This window comes from Vanessa tameamea, chromosome 16 (genome assembly GCF_037043105.1).
Source record: "Vanessa tameamea isolate UH-Manoa-2023 chromosome 16, ilVanTame1 primary haplotype, whole genome shotgun sequence".
NCBI classification, from domain to species: Eukaryota; Metazoa; Arthropoda; class Insecta; order Lepidoptera; family Nymphalidae; genus Vanessa; species Vanessa tameamea.
In genome coordinates this window covers 6,399,651-6,420,400 of record NC_087324.1, presented here as the reverse complement: position 1 = coordinate 6,420,400, position 20,750 = coordinate 6,399,651, and the positions used below count along the sequence as shown (strand labels likewise).

General features: G+C 30.4%; 1 protein-coding gene and 1 pseudogene across 1 annotated transcript in view; both read right to left on the bottom strand.

Moving 5' to 3' along the window:
- LOC135193686 (vitelline membrane protein Vm26Ab-like) overlaps nt 1-20,750 on the bottom strand; it is a 378,568-nt gene that overhangs the window by 316,711 nt on the left and 41,107 nt on the right. The gene's annotated exons all lie outside the window — the stretch shown is intronic.
- On the bottom strand, nt 8,446-10,215 carry LOC113393891 (SCAN domain-containing protein 3-like; annotated as a pseudogene).

Below are 20,750 nucleotides of genomic sequence, written 5' to 3'. Positions count from 1 at the left end.
CATATACAGTAAACGAAGGAACACTCCCGCACCCACAAAAAAAAAAATCATACCTCTTAATTATTACCTATTTTAATCTAATTAATTATTTACCTATAAACATTTTACATAAGATACGTTCTGTAATACCCAGGCGATAGATCTCTAATGTATTTTAATTATTTCTACTTTCGGGGAGAGGACTGATTATCCTTAACACAGGCTATTTAACTTAGCCTAGCTAGGATAGCCAGTACTTGACCTGTTTTTCTTTTGATGACCATATTATATTACACATTAAGTCTTTACTCATAGTGCAATCATGTAATAGTTTTATAGATGTTTTTTGTGTGAAATAAAAAAAATAATATCTTCTTCCTCTGTCCTTGAAATCGTTCTCTACTATAATAAGGAATTATTAATATACCTCATTATATTGGAGCTTATTTCACGAATCTGCAATGTGGTTTTAGTTGCAAATGCTTTCAAAGACAAAGCTGTAGAGGGGTAAAATCATAACTAAGCTGAATTATTTTTTAGTGTTGTTAGTGTTGATTTTTTAATCTTGATTGTCAGTCAGTCAGATAATCTTTATCTATATATAACTATACTATAGATTGTGTAAAAGTCTTTTCCATGGAAAAATACATATCTACGTCTTTCATTGTAATGGTTCAAACGGTGTCGATGTCTATTAATTTAAAACAGATCCATTACAATTGTGTATTATCATTATGAGGAGCCAAACCTCTACCAATTCATCTCAGTTTAGCTAAAAAAGTATTAAATTATATGCCTTACATACAGTAGTTACTATATACATATGTTTATAACATCTAATAATTATACTTCTACCTTTTCTTGATAAAGATCATTTATTTGTTTAAGAGAACATCTATTTGTATTGTTAAACCTGAAACATAATATTGTTGATTATATTTTTTTTGTTAAAAACTTTTTTATGATTTTAATACTACAATTCAACCCAAGATTATATAGATGATAAAGAATCGAGGAGCTAATACTGGTTGACTATCTATTATTTAATTTAATATATGTAAAGAGCTATATTGATCTATATTAAATGCGCAATGTATATATTTAAGGTTTAAGGATCAATCCTGTATTGAAAGGATAAAAAATGGTTCATGTGGGCTATCCCTACTAGATAGACATATACCATCGCGGACTTTTTTGAAGTACTTAGTAAGTTGTAAAATATTTGTAGTATATTATTTTGATCTATCTCGTAGAGTTCAGCCAGCGTTTGCAATGTAAGCACAAAAAAATGTGTATTTACGATATAACCCTCTAAAATGATCAGTGTTTATCTACTTTATTGTAGGTGTATTATACATATAAACCTTCCTCTTGAATCAATCTATCTATTAAAAAAACCGCATCAAATCCGTTGTGTAATTTTAAAGATCTAAGTATACACTTGGGACAGACTGCGGTAAGCGACTTATTTGTTTTATACTATGTCATGTATCACCGTAGAATTGTAAATACCGTTAGTTTGTAATCTATCTCGCAAGATTATAAACTGGCTAAATATTGTGAACGGTGATTTAACTCAAAATAAAAAGTATATAAGTAAGTTTTATAAGTAATGTACAAAAGTAAACATATATCTTGTCGGTAGAATCTACATCTGGAACCGGTGGTAAATTCACATATTATTATTTTGTAAAATGGCGATTCAAAAGTGCTTGTAAAAACCTACTTGAATAAAGTATATTTTAATTTTAAGCTTGAATACAAAAGCGATAGGCCATCTATTTATAATCAGGCTATATCTCGCTACTGGGAAAGGCACAGTTGGTACCCATTGACGCGGCTTCATTGATCGGGGGACCCTCTGCACCAAGCTTTGACCCAATTCTCATGTTCAATGAAATAAGGTAGTCTTATCCGTAGTCAAACCTAGGTAACCGTAGTTTCATGAAATTTTCAATATTTTTTATTTGATTTTTTTTTTGAAATTCGTAAATATCTACTCATTTCATATTTTAAATAGAAAAAAATATTAATATAAAATCTATCTAAAATTATTACTTTCTTCTCAGTATGAAATTGTAACATATCAAAAACGTAAAATCCTAGAATTTAATTTACTAATATAATATTTTTTGTTCTATTTTACTGGTTGCTCAAGGACACAAAGATGCGCTTCTGTAGCGCAGCAGGGATCGTTGACCGTGCGACCTAGTTTTCAGCGTTGACGTCACAGCTACGCCCCCATGACGTCACGCCGAGCCTCCTCTTCTCCATTCAAAACTGGACCAACCCCTCATATACCTTACCTGTAACTTCACGAGGTCGCAGAAACATAAATATACTTTTGAGGTCGTTTCTCTATTTATACTGCGAAAGGTCACAGGAAAATTAACATTTTAAATATTTTAGTCAAAATATCAATAGATTTCCGTCATTTTACAAACGTTTTCTAAACTTAATAAATTTTTATTATGTTATTGAAGCATATAAATTTCCAGGTAGGTAGATCGATTAATATAGATAAGATTATTTATTTTATTTTAATAGTTTATTAAAATAAATTAATTTAAACTATTTTATTATATTATTTTCATTTTATTATATAATTTATAAATATTGATTATATTTTATTTGAATTAATTGCTTTGAAACAATGATATTTATTAGTATTCCTTTGAATATTTATAACTAATATATGTACTTAGTATTACTAATAAGAATTTACTTTTACCATAGAAGTAAAATACTGTTAAAATTCGACAAATAAACGTATACTTTAAAAATCTATAACGCCATCTACTATTATATTTATTGTGTTTTCAAGTTTAAGTTAAATTTTATAGCATTTTAATTAATAAACGAAAAGTAATTGAATCTCAAAATAGATGAGAATAGTGCTAATTAATTTCAAGTACTTATCCGAGTTTTCGTTACTTTAATTAATAATTTAATTTCCAATGTTTCAACCACACCATAAAGTCAAACAATCGTTAAAGTATTAAACGACAATACGGCAAAAATAATTTTCGGATGATGTAGTATAACTGGAGGATGAAATAATTTCATTGTGAATGTTGTGTACATTATATTGAATATTATAATGTCTGTCTAATTTGTAACTAATTGCAACACTTAATGTGACGTATTGTAATTGTTCCAGACATTCATTTTTTCAATATTACGATTATTTTTTCTCAAATATAAAATCCTGCGAAATACACAATATCCGATAGCCAGACGTGTTAAAAAAATTATAAAATAACTATGGTATTATTTGTATTTACAAGCGCGACAAAAACCAATACCAAGAATGGGTATTCTCCTTTCTATTTAAGGTCCATCCTTGACACAAATACAGTGCCGGGGTTATGACCTTTAGTGTGATGTGAGGCTGGAGTGTTAACGGTTCTATACAAAGAACATTTTAAAAAGTATTACAAGCCTAATGGACACAAAATTACTCTTTTAACGACTATAATTATATTAAAGAGGCTTTTATTACCAAAAACTTATATAATTATTTGAATTTACATTTTTTTTTAATTTACATAATATTAGATAATATAAAAAGTTAAAACCCTTTTTTATGTCTACGCATTGTCTTCAGTTAATAATATGAATTATTATTAGATGTTTTAAAATATATTCTTTTTAGTATTGATACTTTAACCGTTTTAATTTATAATATATATAATTAGTTTATTTAATAATTAATTGCATTAAGTAATTAAATGAAGTATCGTTATAGTCATTCGAACAATATTTACGTTAAACTGATAAAAAATTAGAAATATACTAACTGGCATCATAAATAGAACCCTCTTAATGGAGAAAAATCTTGTATTAGGTAAATAAATTGAATAACTTCCTCCCACCAAGTATATTATGTTTTAATTGTATCTATCTTTGAAGCATGCATGACATTTGCATGACATTAAAAGTGTATATCGAAATAAAACGGTTCTGTATTCATATAATATATTATTTTTATGACGTAATATGTTAATTTAATACGTAATAAGAATGATGTAATTAATTTTAATCATTCTTATATTATATTATATCTTAAAGATGTTTATTTGATGGTAGGGCTTTGTGTCCGTGTGGGTAGGTACCACCCACGCAGATATTGTACCACCAAATAGCAACACTTAGTATTGTTGTGTTCTGGTTTGATGGGTGAGTTAGCCAGGGTACCTTAAGGGACAAGGGACATAATGTCTTAGTTCCACAGGTTGACGTAAAATATAATCAACATTTCTTACGGTGAGTAATATATCTGAGGATATCTGATGAGACTGAGGCCATTTTAAGATTTTGCATGTATGTAAGCGATGTATATTTAAAAAATATAATGTTTGTTTTTACATCTGTGATGCTCCTCTCGTGTTTCATGTGCGTAATCTGAACCTTTGGGTATTTTAACGTATTATCATTTTGAGAAATGGTATCTACTAAAATAATTATCCCCTTTTCAACGAGTTTATGATACATTTTATTCCTTATCTTTCGTCTTTATTAGACTATGATATTATAATTATTCCACGTATAGTCAAACTGATGTCTATATGAATCGTGAAATATGTTCTAAGGTCATATGGACTTCAATGTCTGATAATTTAATTTAAATGCATGTAAGGCTATGACATGACCTAGTTCTAGTTGTTTTGGAGGTGACATGAAGTGACTATTTCTGCAATATACTTATTGTAGCGTTATAATCATCGGATACAAAATATATCACAATAAAATATATATCTACGTACATTCGTGTATGTCTAATCTAAAATGTTACTATGTAAAATAAATAATAATTTATGTGTTCCAGCTAATATTTTCATTGTTTTGTTTTTATCTTGTTAATTAGGTATATTGTTTGAAAAATTTATAGATATGAATGAATCCTTATTAGTTGAATATTTATTTTATAAGTTGAAAGTTAAGAAATTGTAAATAAATACGAATACGAAAATTAGTAATTAAACGAATCGAGAATTTTTATAAAACAGATAATTAGAAATGTTATATTAATATTATTTTCAAGCAATTACTTAGTTATGCAAAACTAGTGAAACCTTCAGGAATATGTAAGCTAGCGCTTAAGATGCGTCCTCGGTTGTCGTGGTCAACTTATATAATTGTTTAAATAAGGAATTCAAATAGAGAACAATAATATCAGTTGAAAATGTCCAATATTTTTTATTATATAAATATAAATATTTTTCTTTTTGATATTAATATTTTGTTGGCCACGCATGTTCTCACTGTCAAATTAAATAATTTAAATATTTTATAATTCTGAAGTGTTTATGTATATATTATACACACAGTTTTTTCAATTATAATTATTTAAAAAAAACATACGTAGTATCTTTTTGGCCATTGCGGCATTTGTGAAAAACTGAAAAAGAAAAAGGTCTTAGAAAAAATTTGAAGGTTTCTGGTCAAAAATATTTCAAGCTATACAAGTGTAAATAATTTTAATAAAATTTCAGAATACAATATAATAATTCGAATTAATTTTAAAATATTGTTTTAATAGAAAATTGTTCCATTGTCTAATTTTTTTTATTTTAAAATTGATATCATTATAAAATATGCACGAGGAAAGACACCAGTATCTGCAAGGATGTTAATGTCACGTTGAGTCTCTCGTGGCTCATTGTTATAAATAAGCGCGTGTTCTCCTCCCCGCTTCACTGAACATGCAATCTCTCAGATTGATTGAAAATATTTATAGTGCACGTTTCGAAATGATATACGAAAATACTAAAAACATGCCTAGCAGATGTTGCCTTTTAAATTGTAAAATAGGAATTTTACACAAGTTTCACATTCATGCAGTTAAAATTATATTTGTTTATCGAAGAACAAGATTTCACTTGCGGCTTGGTCCGCTTGTTAGGGGCATCGTATCAAATTTCATCAAATTCAGTTCAAAGGAGAGCTTACCCGTGAAAGCGTAACAGATAGCCAGACAAAGTTAGTTTCGCATTTATAGTATTTGTATACATAAGACTAATTAATATTCTTTAAAACGAAAATGTACAAAAATCATTGAATATATGAATTTGAATCAATCAAAATTAAAATTATTTTACAAGTTTTTATTTAACTTGCAATGTAAGTATTTACGGGGAAAATATTGCAAATCAATTTTGAAGAATATATCTTTATCCGATTGAGCTGAAATTTTGTATATACCTTTAGTTTGGATGACAATACATAGTTAACTGTCATTTTAAATCATGCACAGCGGCATACACAAGATGGCGGACCAATTATTTTTAATGCATTCCTACAATATGGGTATCAAATAAAAGGGCTTGCTAAGAATAACTCGGAAAATAATGTGACGTCACTCTTAACCAAATATGACGGACTTCTAAAGCTTGAAAATCAATTTTAATGCAGATATCTTTAACCGCTGGAGCCAAAAATTTTGTATACACGTTCAGTTTGAATGTCAATGCATGGTTAACTGTGTGACGTCATTCTAAATCCTGCATGGCGGAACACCCAAGATGGGGATAATGCTTTTCGTGCTTGTCTCTAATATGGGTATCAAATGTAAGTCCTTTGACTTACTGAGAAAACTTTTATTCTTTTTAGCGTATTTAAATAAAAGCTTGTTTTTAAAAAGGTTTCTTCCTTTAAATTTATTTCATTAAAAAAGAATCTTATAAATTAACTTACGAAATTCATACATTAAAAAAAAAAATTATTCGCATTATTATAGTAAACATTTATATGAATTAGGTTCGTTTAGCGACGTATCGTATCAAAGGGTTTTGTAGTACTTAATAAGATAAAATAGCTTAATAAGATATAATTTGTTCATAAGCCATTGTAGCGACAACCAAGATATTATTCCATTTATTTTGGTAGAATAACAGGGTAAATTAAACTGAAAGTGGTAATCACGTTGTCGCGTAGAAAAACACTAAGATATATTATTATATAAGTCTAAAAATAATGTAATAATATAATAATGAAGGTAATGATTGTAAAATTAAGATTTTTGATAAAATATATAAATGATGTGATGGTTTAAAACAATTACTTTATTTATGAATAAAGTAATAGTATTAATAGTATTATTAACAGTGTGGGGTTCTATGCCACGATCTGTTTTCGTATTAGATGTTATTAGTTTACAAGCTTAGTTAGTAACAATTTTGTTATGTATAATGTTTATGGCATAATATAGTTACTGTAATCTTTCAATGAACCTCTACGCCTAACGTAATTTAAGATCTCGCCTACATCTACTACGCAGATACCAACTACGGCGTAGTCCTGCTACGCAGATGTAAACAAACTTATTAAGGAAGATTTGCGGCGACAAATAACACTGTTTAATTTTGTATAAAATTGCTTTGCATAATTTGTAACTTTGATCTTTTGACGCGCTCATTACTAATGAAGAATTAATTTGAGATGTTGCGTAATAAAGGAGCAATTATTATAAATTATATATAATGTAATGATACAATTGATGAAATTATTTCTAACACCTATTATACTTTATATTTTTTAGATCAAGGTCAAACTTTTGTATGTATTTCTATTTATTTAACGATTACTCTAGCGCAACCATTGTATAAGCCTAGGTTTACAATGACAATTACAGGAATCACATTGAAATTTGCTATAGTGATTTATATTCTAAGTTTCTATACACATTTGATTCGGGAGATAAAGTTATTCAATTCGAAATATCACAAACAATAAATACCATATAAAAACACCAGCCAAGCCTATTCGAAGTAGCTTAAATTTTTTTATTTTTTTATTTTAAATATTGTACATCATTTACATGGACGGTTTTAATTTGTGGTAAGACTTCGTGAAGACCTGCGTGGGTACCAGCCAGCTATTCTACCGAGAAAGAACAATACTTAATATTACAGAATTTTGGTTTTAAGGGGACATTTTTATAACACGCGGAAGAAGCGTAAGCGTAGCGACGTATAATATTGGATTCCGTGGTTGGCGGAACATTAATTAAGAAGCGGTTTACATATTTAACAGTGCCGGTATGTGGACAAAGGTGTATAATTTTATGTTCTAAGCAATTGGCTAAGCACCATGGAGAATGAACAGGACATTGTTAACAATCAATAAAAGGCATAGAGATAATTTGTTTATTTGAATATTCTTTATATTTTATTCCATCTGCCTCGGCTGCCTCGTTGGTCTAATGCAGTAGTTCCCAAACTTATTTTTCTAGTGGACCACTTTCAAAATTTTACTGGTTTCGGTGGACCCCCTGCTGCTACATTTCTATCACATTCTTAAAGTCGCCAAAAAATAAAAATTGTGTCGCTTCTGAATTCTGTCCCTATATTCCGATAGGTAAAATAAAAAAGAAAAATGATACATTTTATAACACTTTATTTATTAAAAGAACAGAATTACAAGAAAAAATTAATATGGTAATATAGGTTCAGGTCATAATTTTAATTAATGGGAAGGATGTATTTGATGGAGTGTCAGCAAACGATCAATGTTTGGCTTTATTTTTGTGAGCAATAACCGCAAATCCCCCCGCTCTGTGATGTTTAATTTGCTCCTTTTTTTGTTAAGAGGTGTGTAACGGCACTAAAACTCCTTTCGAGAAGGTATGACGAGGGAAAAGCTATTAAAAATTTCCTTGCGATTTCCCACAGTCCAGGATATTTTTCTGGTATTTCTGCTTGCAGCCAAAATGTTTGGTAGCCTTTTCTAAATTTCACCTTCAGCTCCTCATTGGTGCTTAGCTCGAGCAGCTCCTCTTGTAATACAACATTGGCCACTTCCGTTTCATCGAATGGATTTATGATCCATGGTGGTATATCCATCGTCAGCATATCTTTAAACCTGGTTTTGAAGTCATCATGCAGGGCACTTAAATTTTAACTGTAGGTATATATATATATATTATATCCTCATCAATATATTCTACCTGCGACAAGTTTGGAAATTGAGAGAATTCGCGCCGACTAATGTTTTGCTTCATAGATTTCAATTTCCCAAGAAAAGCCGCAATTATCCCCTTTGTTTTTATTACATTCAGGCTGTCACCTTGTAACTGCAAGTTAATATCATTAAATTTTTTAAACAAATCTGTCAAATACGCAATGTCTGCTTTGAATTTGATCAAGTTTTCTTTTAAATTTGTATCTCTACTTTCTAGGAACTCTAATACGGAATCGAAAACAGAGTAAAATCTCATTAAGCATGCACCTTTCGACAACCAGCGTACTTCAGTATGTAAGAGCAGCCGTTGGAAGTCTTCATCATTTTCGTCGCACAATTGAGCAAATAAACGCGTATTCAATGCATTGCTTCTGATTTTGTTGACAGCTTTTATCACAAAATGAAGAGATAGGTTCAACCTGTCACTTAAATGTTTTGCCACAAGATGTTGTTGGTGGATTACGCAATGAATATCTGTATGTCCTGGTACAATTCTTTTGAGATGTCTTATAAACCCACGATATCGCCCGACCATTGCAGGAGCTCCGTCTGTTGGCACTGAAATAATGTTTGTAAATGAAATCGATTTTTCCGTAAAAAAATTACTCAGGACATTAAATATTGATTCGCTTTTAGTGTCAGTCTCCAAAGTTCTGGCAAATAGCAATTCTTCGTGAATTTCTTCCTCCATAATAAATCGGACATATGCCAATAGTAATGCTTCATTACCGGGGAACGTTGACTCGTCCAGTTGTATAGAAAAATGAGTTTTTTGCAGATGATTGCACAAAAAACTTTCGATATCAGAGCTCATTTCATCAATGCGTCTTTGTACAGTATTGTTACTCAATGAAATTTAGTACGTCAAATGGAGATTTGTGCAAAACAGTTTTTAAAACCTCTTCAACAGCGGGTAAAATTAATTGTTCTCCGATAGTGTGCGATTTTCCAGATTTTGCTATAAGTAATGAGATATTGTAAGATGCCCGCAAGCCATTATCGTTACTTTGAGATGTTGAAGCGAACATACTGTCCATGGTGGGTCTCTTTTCATATTTTTCCTTTAATTTGAAAATATTTTTAATCTTTACCTTTTTTATCAGTATGACACCTTTTTAGATGATCTTCGAGCTTTGATGGTTTCATAGAGTCATTGCTCAAAACTTTGTTGCATAATAGGCACATGGGCAATTGTTTGTCTGCCTCTGATGGAACAAAACCTTATTTCAAATCATCGACACTATATTGTCGACATTTTTTCTTTGCTGTAGCCATGTTTTGTGTCAGTTACCTTACCTGTAAAAAAAATGATTTAGTAACCAAGTTTTTTTCTGAATTTAGACCGCCTCCTTTGTCAGCACGCGGAAATAGAATCACAGCTTGTAAAGGGACCAACCAATAAACCGCTCAGACAAATACAGACGGTTTCACAAAACGGTAATAATTTTAAAGTACCTAATTTACCACTAATTTTTAATAGTAGAAATAAAAATTGGTGTACTCAGTATGGAATACTGATCATATTTGTGTAGGAAAAAATAAAAGTCGAAATCCCAAAATTGTCCATAAAACCGATAACTAACATTTCATCAAATCAATGAGTTCACGCGCTCCGTGTATTTGCGTATTTTTTGTCTGCGGCTTCATTGTTAAAACGTGACAAACTGGCATAGCCGGCATATCTGGCATAGACGAAGCTCAAGCCCCGCCCTTTTCCCGTCGCCCGCGCACCGCATGCTCTTTCGGAAAAGGAATAGTTTTGATAAAATATTTACTTCAAAATCAATTTAAATGATTGTGAAATTACTGTTTTATATAATTAGTAGTTATTTGCAAGAAAAATTACAAAATTAATTGTTCTGCAATATTGCTTATTCGGCCTTTTTAGAGAGGTAGTGCTTCTCTCGTGAAAAAACAATTGAATATAACGTGCTGTGTTTGTCTTCAAATCGAAAGAGGACAATTAAAATATCTGTAAGTTACTAAGTTACCTATCTATACAAGCAGTTGTGATCAACCGACTAGTACACGTAAACAAAATACTTAGATACTATAACAAAAAAAAGGTAGGTACTTACTTTTCTCCGGCACTAGCAAACACTGATATAAATTTTCTCACACCTTTTATTCGAAATTCCGGAAACAAATAAATGACTTTGCCTTTGACATCAAGTATTTATAGTGGTGATCAAGTTCATGTCTGAACAAGCATTGTCGAACGGATAGCGCTTTGAAAGTCTGTACACGAAATTGTACGTAATATCGAATACGCAAGTTTGGACAAGTAACAGTCGCTTGCCCTATTAAAATATTATCTGCTTAGTTAGGTACTTAAAACAATGTAGGCCCTTATAAAAACTATGCTTACATTTTTGCTCTTTACTATCAAAAGCAGATAAATTTTCGTGGACCCACATTAACATCTTATGGACCACCATTTTTTATTCACGCCTGCGTAAACTCCCAGCAAGTCTCCCGTGGACCCCTGGGGATCCACCTGGACCACTTTGGGAATCACTGGTCTAATGGGATCCAGAGGTTCTGGGTTCAAACCTATGTTTCTGTTGAAAAAATCTTAATAACAGCCCGAAGTCTGGAAGTTAGAAGTGTGTACACTGCCGTGCCTCGGATAGCGTGTCAGATCTTTGGATTATGAGAGTGACGGAATAGATAGCCTGGACACCTGGGATTTGCGCACATTTTTGTGCACTGTAAAATGTTCTGCGTAGTCGACTGGTCACCCTTGATTCACCGTCGTGACCGAAATCGGTCAGGACGTTTGAGTCAGAGGAACATGAAATATAAAAAAATGTAATAATTAAGGCAAATTATTCTACACAATATTACAAACTTGTTAAATTTGATGACATCAATTTTTTTTCATGATTTTTTATTCTGAAAATAGGACATATATAACTATCAAGATCTTTTGTATATTCAAAATGTAATTGCTATTTAATAAATAAATTAATCAAAATATTCAGATATTAGTCAGTCACAGGGGTTATTGGAATATTTGATTTTATTTATACAAGCGAACATAAACAGAATTATAATAACAATTAAGGGATTATTGAACGTTGTATACATTTTATATAAACGTAAGGTTTTTTTTAGTATTCACGGTGTAGGTTCGATTTACTGTTCGACGAGGCCCCATATTGGTTTTCGTCCAGAAAAGTTTAAGTATTTTAGGTGGGATAAACAAAATGGCAAATAAGATGATTTGATTTAAGGCTTAAGCATGTTTTTAAGATTAAAATTGTATTTTTTTTATGTAATACATGGCAAACAGGCTAGACTTAACTGACACAAAGACTGCCAACGCTAAACTATATCTGCAACACCGTAGAGCTGGAGATGAAAGGAAGTTGTAGGTTCTTTAATTGAAGGTTTTCAAGACATACCAGATTGGAGAAATTCACGGTGAAAGTTGGTTTCACAAAGTGGTTGTTTGAGGCAGAAATGCCTTCAAATTCAACTATTGAGGATTTCCGGACATCAAGTCTGGTAGGAGTCATGTGGATGGAATTTGAAATTTAGACGCGGTGTAAAATAGACAATATCATTCAAAGTACTTGAAATTTGGTTAACTTAATTGGAATAGAATGCCATTTGGTTTCTTTGCCTTATTTGTGAAAATAAAACAAAGTAATTATGTGTTACTTGTGATGACTAATTTATGATAGAGACATATTCCTCCTAAAAAACCACGGAGACCGCATTACCCTTAGGTAGGGTAATACTAATATTATAAAAATACGAAAGTTGCTCTGTCTGTTACCGATTTAGATGAAATTTGGTATGTAGATAGATGGAACTCCGGAAAAGGATATAGGCTCATTTTTTTTTAATTCACCCTTCGAAGGTGTAAATGCGGGTGGGTTTGTGTGCTAAGGGTAAAGTTTTTTAAATTTTGCGCGGATAAAGACGTAGTTCTGCTAGTAATATGTATAACTTAAAGCTTTATACAATTTATAAGTAAATACTGAGGTGGTATTTATGTATTATTATTTTTAGACTATTCACTTTTAATATTAATATTTTTTAGTTATATGTGAATGTGTTAGTGTTTTATATTATAGTGTAAATGTTTAAATAGGGCATATACATGGTATCAGTCTAGTTTAGACAAAATTTGTGCTCCAATCACCTTGATGTTGTGTAGGTCGCGAACACAGCGGGGCGTGTATCATATTATATTTGAGCGTAGAATACCACAAAGTTGTCTTTTGATAATCTATACGATTGAAAGTAGACAAATAAACAAAATTAAGGTTGTATTATACGAGTCAATATAATTCAGATTACATTGAAATTCATTCTAATTATATAGTAGTTAAGATAATATTAGTTACATAGATATCGTTTAATTTTAGCAATTATATTAATTTTACAATTTTTTACTAAAAAATATAGTAATTAATTTGGATCATAAAAAATGCTAACTTAACGGCAAAAGTTATGTAATATCATAACATGCGTAACGAGGATGATATGAGCAGTTATAAGGACTTTGTTTACACATTCCCTGCGGCAGCGCTAGACGTAAATTTATACTCAGTATTTTATGCGTAATATGCTACCCGTATCAAGAAAGCCGTTATGACTACCATTTCCACTACCCCGAAACGCTGATATATTCGCTAATACTTAATGAATCCTTTGAAACGATTTTTTTTGTGGTGTTTGAGGCAACATATTATTGAAAAAACAAACAATTTTAAGATTTTTTTATAAAATTATATAAAACGCAACTAGGTAGGAATTCCATCATATCGAGATTATCATTGTTATACATTACCATCAGTATTAAAGTAAAAGATTTAGACATATGTCACGATAGTCGCCCTCAATTCAATCGAAAAATAAAGAATTTTATTTGTGCTCAATTCTAATCATTTGGTTTATCTTATTAATTATTATTTATTATATAATAGTTTAAAAAATGTATTGTATTCCTTATTTTTAATTATTATGCTTATGTTTAATTCATATTTTCAATAATTACATTGTGTAATATGATAATGCATGATGAGACTACCTGTAAGTAGTAGAACTTTTGCCTTGATAATTTTGAAATGTAATTTTTTATTTTTTATTTTGGATGTGATATTGTATCTACTGTTGGTTGTCCTAATGAAAATAAAATAAAATAAAATAAACTACAAATTGGATATATTATAAATTGTATCTTATTTTTTTTAACTTTTTAACAGGACCCTATATTCTCGTGTGCCGTAGAGCCCTGGCATGGGCCAAGGCGGCCCTGACCTAAGACATAGAAAGACAACATTGGATTATATTTTTTAAACTTATATAACTTGTATAATATATGTATAATATATATAATAATATGTTAAATCTGTATATATAGCTGCGGTCGCCCAGGATTCTATGGGATATATAAAAACACAAGGTAAAGTCATTTTTCAAAATCGGTGATTATACGGGAAGTTGCTTCTCGTATCGCATATAACACATATGATGGAAGGGACGGGGTACAATCGTAAAATAGTGGGAAGGTTATTAATATTAAGAAAAAAAAGTAATTAAACGAGAAAATGTGTTATTAATGAAATTATTGTCTAGGAACATCGAGTCAGGAGCAGTTGATATTACTACTTGATCGAATACTCAAAATGCCTTTCTTGTCGACTCACTTCATATTACCAATTCTTTTTGTTACGCAATTTCTTTGTGTTACGCAAATACTATATTATTTATATCTCAAGTTCATTTTTAAAGTAAATTTTAATGAACTCGAAGCAAGAATATCAGCAATATAAGTATCTCTTTTTTACATTTACGTGAGGAAATTCCACCACGTGCAGTTTATTCTTGCTTTTTTTAAAGTCATGGATAGTGCTGATAAAACCGTTAATATATCTTCTAGATTAGATTATAAAAAAATAGAAAACAGGAAATATTTCAGGTTATTTATTTTTGGCACAGAATCGAGAATATTGCCGACGAACGATGGGGACTTATGGGTTTGGCGGCCTGCGCAACACGACATCACGCCCGTTATATGTTTTGCATGAAAAGTTCAGAGGTCGCATTATTTCACGTCACAGTGACGTCAAATGGCCGTTGACATTATGCGATTAAGGGCTGTCGGATTTTATTATAAGTTTTCTTAACAGTCGCTTCTATATAACTATTATTGCATTAGTAAATTATTGGCGAGACCTACGGAAAAGTCATGGAAAGAAAGCTACTGAAGGATCTTTGGAAGTAGTCAACTTACTGACATCATTTATCATACTTAAATAAAATGATAATTAAATAAAATAAAATAAGTAAATAAAAAAAAAATAAGTCCAATTTGCGATAAAAAAAATACGTAAAATGTTAAATAATAAAATTAAATTGTAATATTTTATTTACGATTTTTTTTTATGAACTAGACCACTCTTTAGAAATTACAAATTATTAATTCTTATAATATTAATATTCTAGAAGTTTTAAAATTAGTATGTCAAAATAGAGAACAAATAAATATATATATATTTATTTATTTATTTATTTTAACATATATATTTTATATTCCATCTGTGAGATAACTAAATGCGGCACTAAATTATGCTATGCAAGTAAGGCTAACTAAGTATTTCGAAGAACCAATGGTTGTCAAAGCAGATTAATCCTTGAGTAGATCGGCAAACGCAATTGCAGTGTCCCTGTAGATGTAGACCGATGACCAAACGAAGTTGACGGAGGACAGGGGTTTGGTGCACTTTGGAAGTACCTTCGAGAGAATTTACGAATGGTGATTCAATGCTTATACTTGTTCAATTTATATTTAATAAATACTTCATTAAAATTTTATTTAATGTACTTTCATTAGAAACTATTAATTTATTGATATAAAAAGAAAAAAAAACGTGTTTTACAAATATGACCAATTTTCGTAGATTACATTTTTTCAAATTGAAAATCGTAGTAGTGTAGTCGTAAGTAACGCGATACAATTGACGCAATGCAGAAGTAATTAATTTGTTTGTTACAATATTTTATGATAAAAGTTTATTGAAAATTTATTAAAACTTTAAAGGAAGTTTTACCGAAAGTTATCTTACCACTAATCAACAATACTGTGAATTTCTGTTTTAATTTCGAGGAAGAGTGCCCCAATTTGATGATAAGCACAAGGGATACATAATCTTAAGCCTAAGCCTTTAAGGTTTGTTGTGCACTAAAGGTAAAAAGAATAAATACATCAATATGTATTTAACAGTATCAGAACTAATTTTGTTTACAGTGCCATTATATTTAGACTGTGTGTGGCGTGTAGAAGTTTACACGCCTGTCAGTTAAGAAAAAAGTTTGTGAAACATAATAAACAGTACTAAGGCTTCAGATACACAGGTGAGACAATGACAATATAAACTCCAGTCGTAATTTTAATAATAAATAGTTTGTCTATATTAATAAAAAGAAAATACTACTTTGTGTCAGAATGTCAACCGTATATAAGTTCCCCTTGATATGTACAATTTATTACAATTCTGTGAAAAGAGGTGTATGACATGAAAATGTTGCCAGCTATTTGATGTAATTAAATTCAGTGTCTGGTGCATATTTTCAGAGATATAATTGGATTAGCGCGGTGGAATTAGCTTCGAACCGCCTACTTAATCAGAGTGAGACCATAGCCCAGCAGCGAGATAATTGCAGATCACTTTAATTTTGTAATATGACAAAGTAAACGGACAGAAAACGCTTACTATTTACAATTTGAATTCTAATGATTACCACCGAAGTTATCACTTCATATTTAAACAAATGCATGAAACAAAAAAAGAATGTGCCCGCGGTAAGGTAGCGCAGAAAAAAAAATGACTTCACAGTAGTTTGATCGATCAACAATTATTGATTGTATTATAATATATTTTTATAACTCATTATTTAAAAAAATAATGAGTTATAAAAATAAATTTCAATTATACATTTACCCTTTTATATACACAATCTCAAAAAAAAAACCTCGCAATAAGTAGTTTATACCATAAACGAATTTAGAAACACTTTTTTTAAAAACAAGTTTTATGTACAACATTTCAGGTATGATGTTTATTGTTAAGAAATTCCATTGTATAAAACCAAAGCTGGGTGTATTAGTAGGTCAAGGTCACGATAAAAACACATTGTTTTCGAAACTTAACCTATATGTAAAATTCAACTCCGTAATATAACAGGAAGAGGTCCTAATTCAGCTTGCAAAATCCTTAGGTCAACTCAACAAAAAAACTTGGCAAGTTGAATACAAACCTGTAAAAAAGTTCTAAGCGTTAGGTTAGTAACTATTACCGAAATGATATATTCATTTCGGTAATTGTTACTATCAGTTTAATATATTATACGAGTTAAAACATTATTATTCAAACTTTTATACAAATCACAACCAAAATATCAAAATAAAAGGCTTTTAAAAAGTAAACATTTAAATATCAAATAGATAATAAGATAGTATTATTATGAAGATCGTTAGGCCTGTGTTGCAATTTCCTTGTTAATATTGCAGTGTGACCCACTTAACGTTAGTTAGCATCTATCGACCTTTTCATTCATCATGCACAGCGGGAAGGGGTCCAAGGCTTACAGGATGACGTCACTGAGGTTTAAAAATCATAACCCCGCTGCATTCCCCTCTTCTGACCTACTAACCCAAAACGGCATACAGTGACGTAGGCAGATGTACAACCTCACGGACAGCTCTTCCTCTTCAGCCTTGTGTTACGAGGACACGAAGGCAAAACTTTGGGTGTAGTGAGTTTTGAGTTTTCAATGGATATTCCTACGGTGAAGTTTGTAGCTACAGCTGTATGTGTTGTGTATTTATATATATATATCAGTCATTCAAGGTTTTCTATCACTTATTAAAAAGTATAATTTCTACAAGATATGGGAAATATTATGTGACCTTGACTATTAGATTCTAAAATTTAACACTGCCTTCTGGTTCTTGTGAGTAAAGGTTTAACATAATTTAATCCATATTAAAAGAGTATGACGTCACTGGTTTGTTTTTTTAGTTATTTTTAATTGTCGTATTTGTTTGTCACGTATTGAGATGATGAGAGTTAGAATGACTAGTATGAGTATTTTTACGATCGTTATATGCGGTTTAGTTCCATTGACGACAAGATACGTTTGATTGATTTACTGGAATTCAAGAACCTATTATATATTACATACTGAGTATACAATAAAAATATCATATACATTTACTCGTGCAGATTGATTCTTCCTCCATTGTAAATTATCGAATTTTATTTTTTTTGCTGCCTGACATTAGTCATCTCATACACACTTAGAGATTTTGTAGAGAGCAATATTCATACTAATGCATTCGGACAATTAAGCGTGGATCAATTGTTGATCGAATGATATACTGACAATTTAACGATTGACGACTTGCTGACAATAAATTAGTAGTTTTTATCATTTTAAAATATTTATTATAAAGGATCAATTTCCTGTGGAAGGTTTAATTATTGTTTAAATATTTTTTATTTTCGAAAAATGCTAATTATGCCGTAATATAAGGATTTGAATACTTTTTCTTATAAGATCTTAGTATTTACTGTTTTCTGTTGTTTTGTTGCCCGTACGTTTACAATACAATACAAATCATTTATTGATAAATAAACATGAAACAAAACCTGTATACCTACATCATACATTTTAGAGAATATGCTTTTATATTGGGTTCACCTTTTCGACAATTTGGATTTATGTATATGTGAAATGGCATCATTGGAATTACATTGATTTCTTTTTTCACTGTTTGTTATAAGCTGTATATTATATTAGTATGAAAATAAAATGTATATCGGCTTTGTTTTCAATTTTACTAACAGTAAGTTTACAAGACTAATTAATTAACTAACTAATTTTACAAAAGCATTTCTTGTAAAACAAAATAAAATATATATTTTCATAAGAAATTTCCCTTTTGTGCATTAAAATTGTGATCCACTAAAAGCGTATTTCTAAGAAGGACTATTTTTAAGCAAGAGCACTTTCATATTATAAACAACAGTTAAAGCGAGTTGGCGTACTTGGAATACTGACTTAAGGGATTTATGAGGTTGAGTTATTGAGCAATTTTAAATATCATTTGAAAAGCTATTTATCTGTCCTTTTTGAAATAATGTATTTGCATGTAATGTAGCCTGCGCAGAGCTTGAGCGTGTTATTGTTGTATGCGTATACAGGCCCCCTAGTGGATTATATGAATTGTTTGAAAATTAATTGGAAAATGTTTATCGAAATTATCTGAATCTAATAAAGAAATTATTGTTTGTGAAGATTTTAATATAAATTTACTGCATAATACAACCACAAGTATTAGATTCAGATCATTGTTAAGTTCTTATAATCTAGTAAATCTGTTCTTACAACCAACTAGAATAACAGATTCCACAGCAACTTGCATAGATAATATATTTGCTACCCATATTCCACAAAATAAAATTATTATTAATAAACTAAATTCAGATCATTGTGGACAACAAGCTTTATTTAATTTCCATCTTAAAAAAATAAGCAATTCCGAAAAAATAATGTTTGTTCCTTTGACCACAAGTCGTATTGAGAAGTTTAGAAGTAATATTATGGCCAATCTCCCACACCTATCTTTTAGTGATAATCCCAATTTTTTGTATAATAATCTATTTAAATTAATTAGAAACAAGTTTAATGCAATATTCACTTCTAAAACAGTTAATACAAAAAACTTTTTAAAATTCAATGATTGGGCTACTATTGGAATTCATAAAAGTAGGCAACGAATGTACGAGCTTTTTAATGAAAGGACGTACAATCACAGTGCCACTTTTTCCAACTATGTAAGTAACTATTCAAAATTATTTAGAAAAGTGTGCTTTTTGGCAAAGTCTTTAACTATAAAAATAGAATTAAGAATGCACATGACAAAATAAAAATGACTTGGAAAATGATTAATTGTGAAACTGGTAGAGGTGGCAGTCGCAGCTCCGAATTGAACTTAAATAATAATAATAAAGTCATAAATAGTGAACGGGAAGTTGCTTCAGTTTTTGAACAATTTTTTACTACCAACCCTCAGCAAAATATTTGAAAAAAATATTCTAAATCAATTATTAGCATATTTCAATAGATACAATCTGCTTCATAGAGAACAATTTGGATTTACGAGGGGTCGCTCGACTACCGACGCAGGTATCGAACTTATAAGAAATATCTATGAAGCCTGGGAGAAGTCGCAGGATGCCTTAGGGATTTTCTGCGACTTATCCAAAGCCTTTGATTGTGTTCAACATGAAACTCTGGTCAGGAAACTATATCACTATGGAATTAAAGATTGTGCACTCGACTTTCTGACATCTTATCTTAACAATAGAATTCAGAGGGTTGACGTTAAAGGGACAAGGTCTACTGGGGTCTCAGTTGGTATGGGGGTCCCACAAGGATCAATTCTTGGACCTTTTCTATTCCTCATATACATAAATGACTTGCCCTTTCTTGTTGGGAACAAACATGATATAGTATTGTTTGCTGATGATACCTCTTTGGTTTTTAAAATTAATAGGAAACTGGTACAGTATGACGATGTAAACAATGCTATGTCTGATATAGTACACTGGTTTAGCGTAAATAATAAAAAAACTAAAATTGTAAAATTTAGCACATCAAACGTGCAAAATGTAAAACCCGATGTATCCAGTTCGATGGATCCAGTTGAAACAACTGAATTTCTTGGCCTTACTTTTGATGCCAAGTTACAGTGGCTCCCCCATATAAACGGATTGGCGGGTAGACTG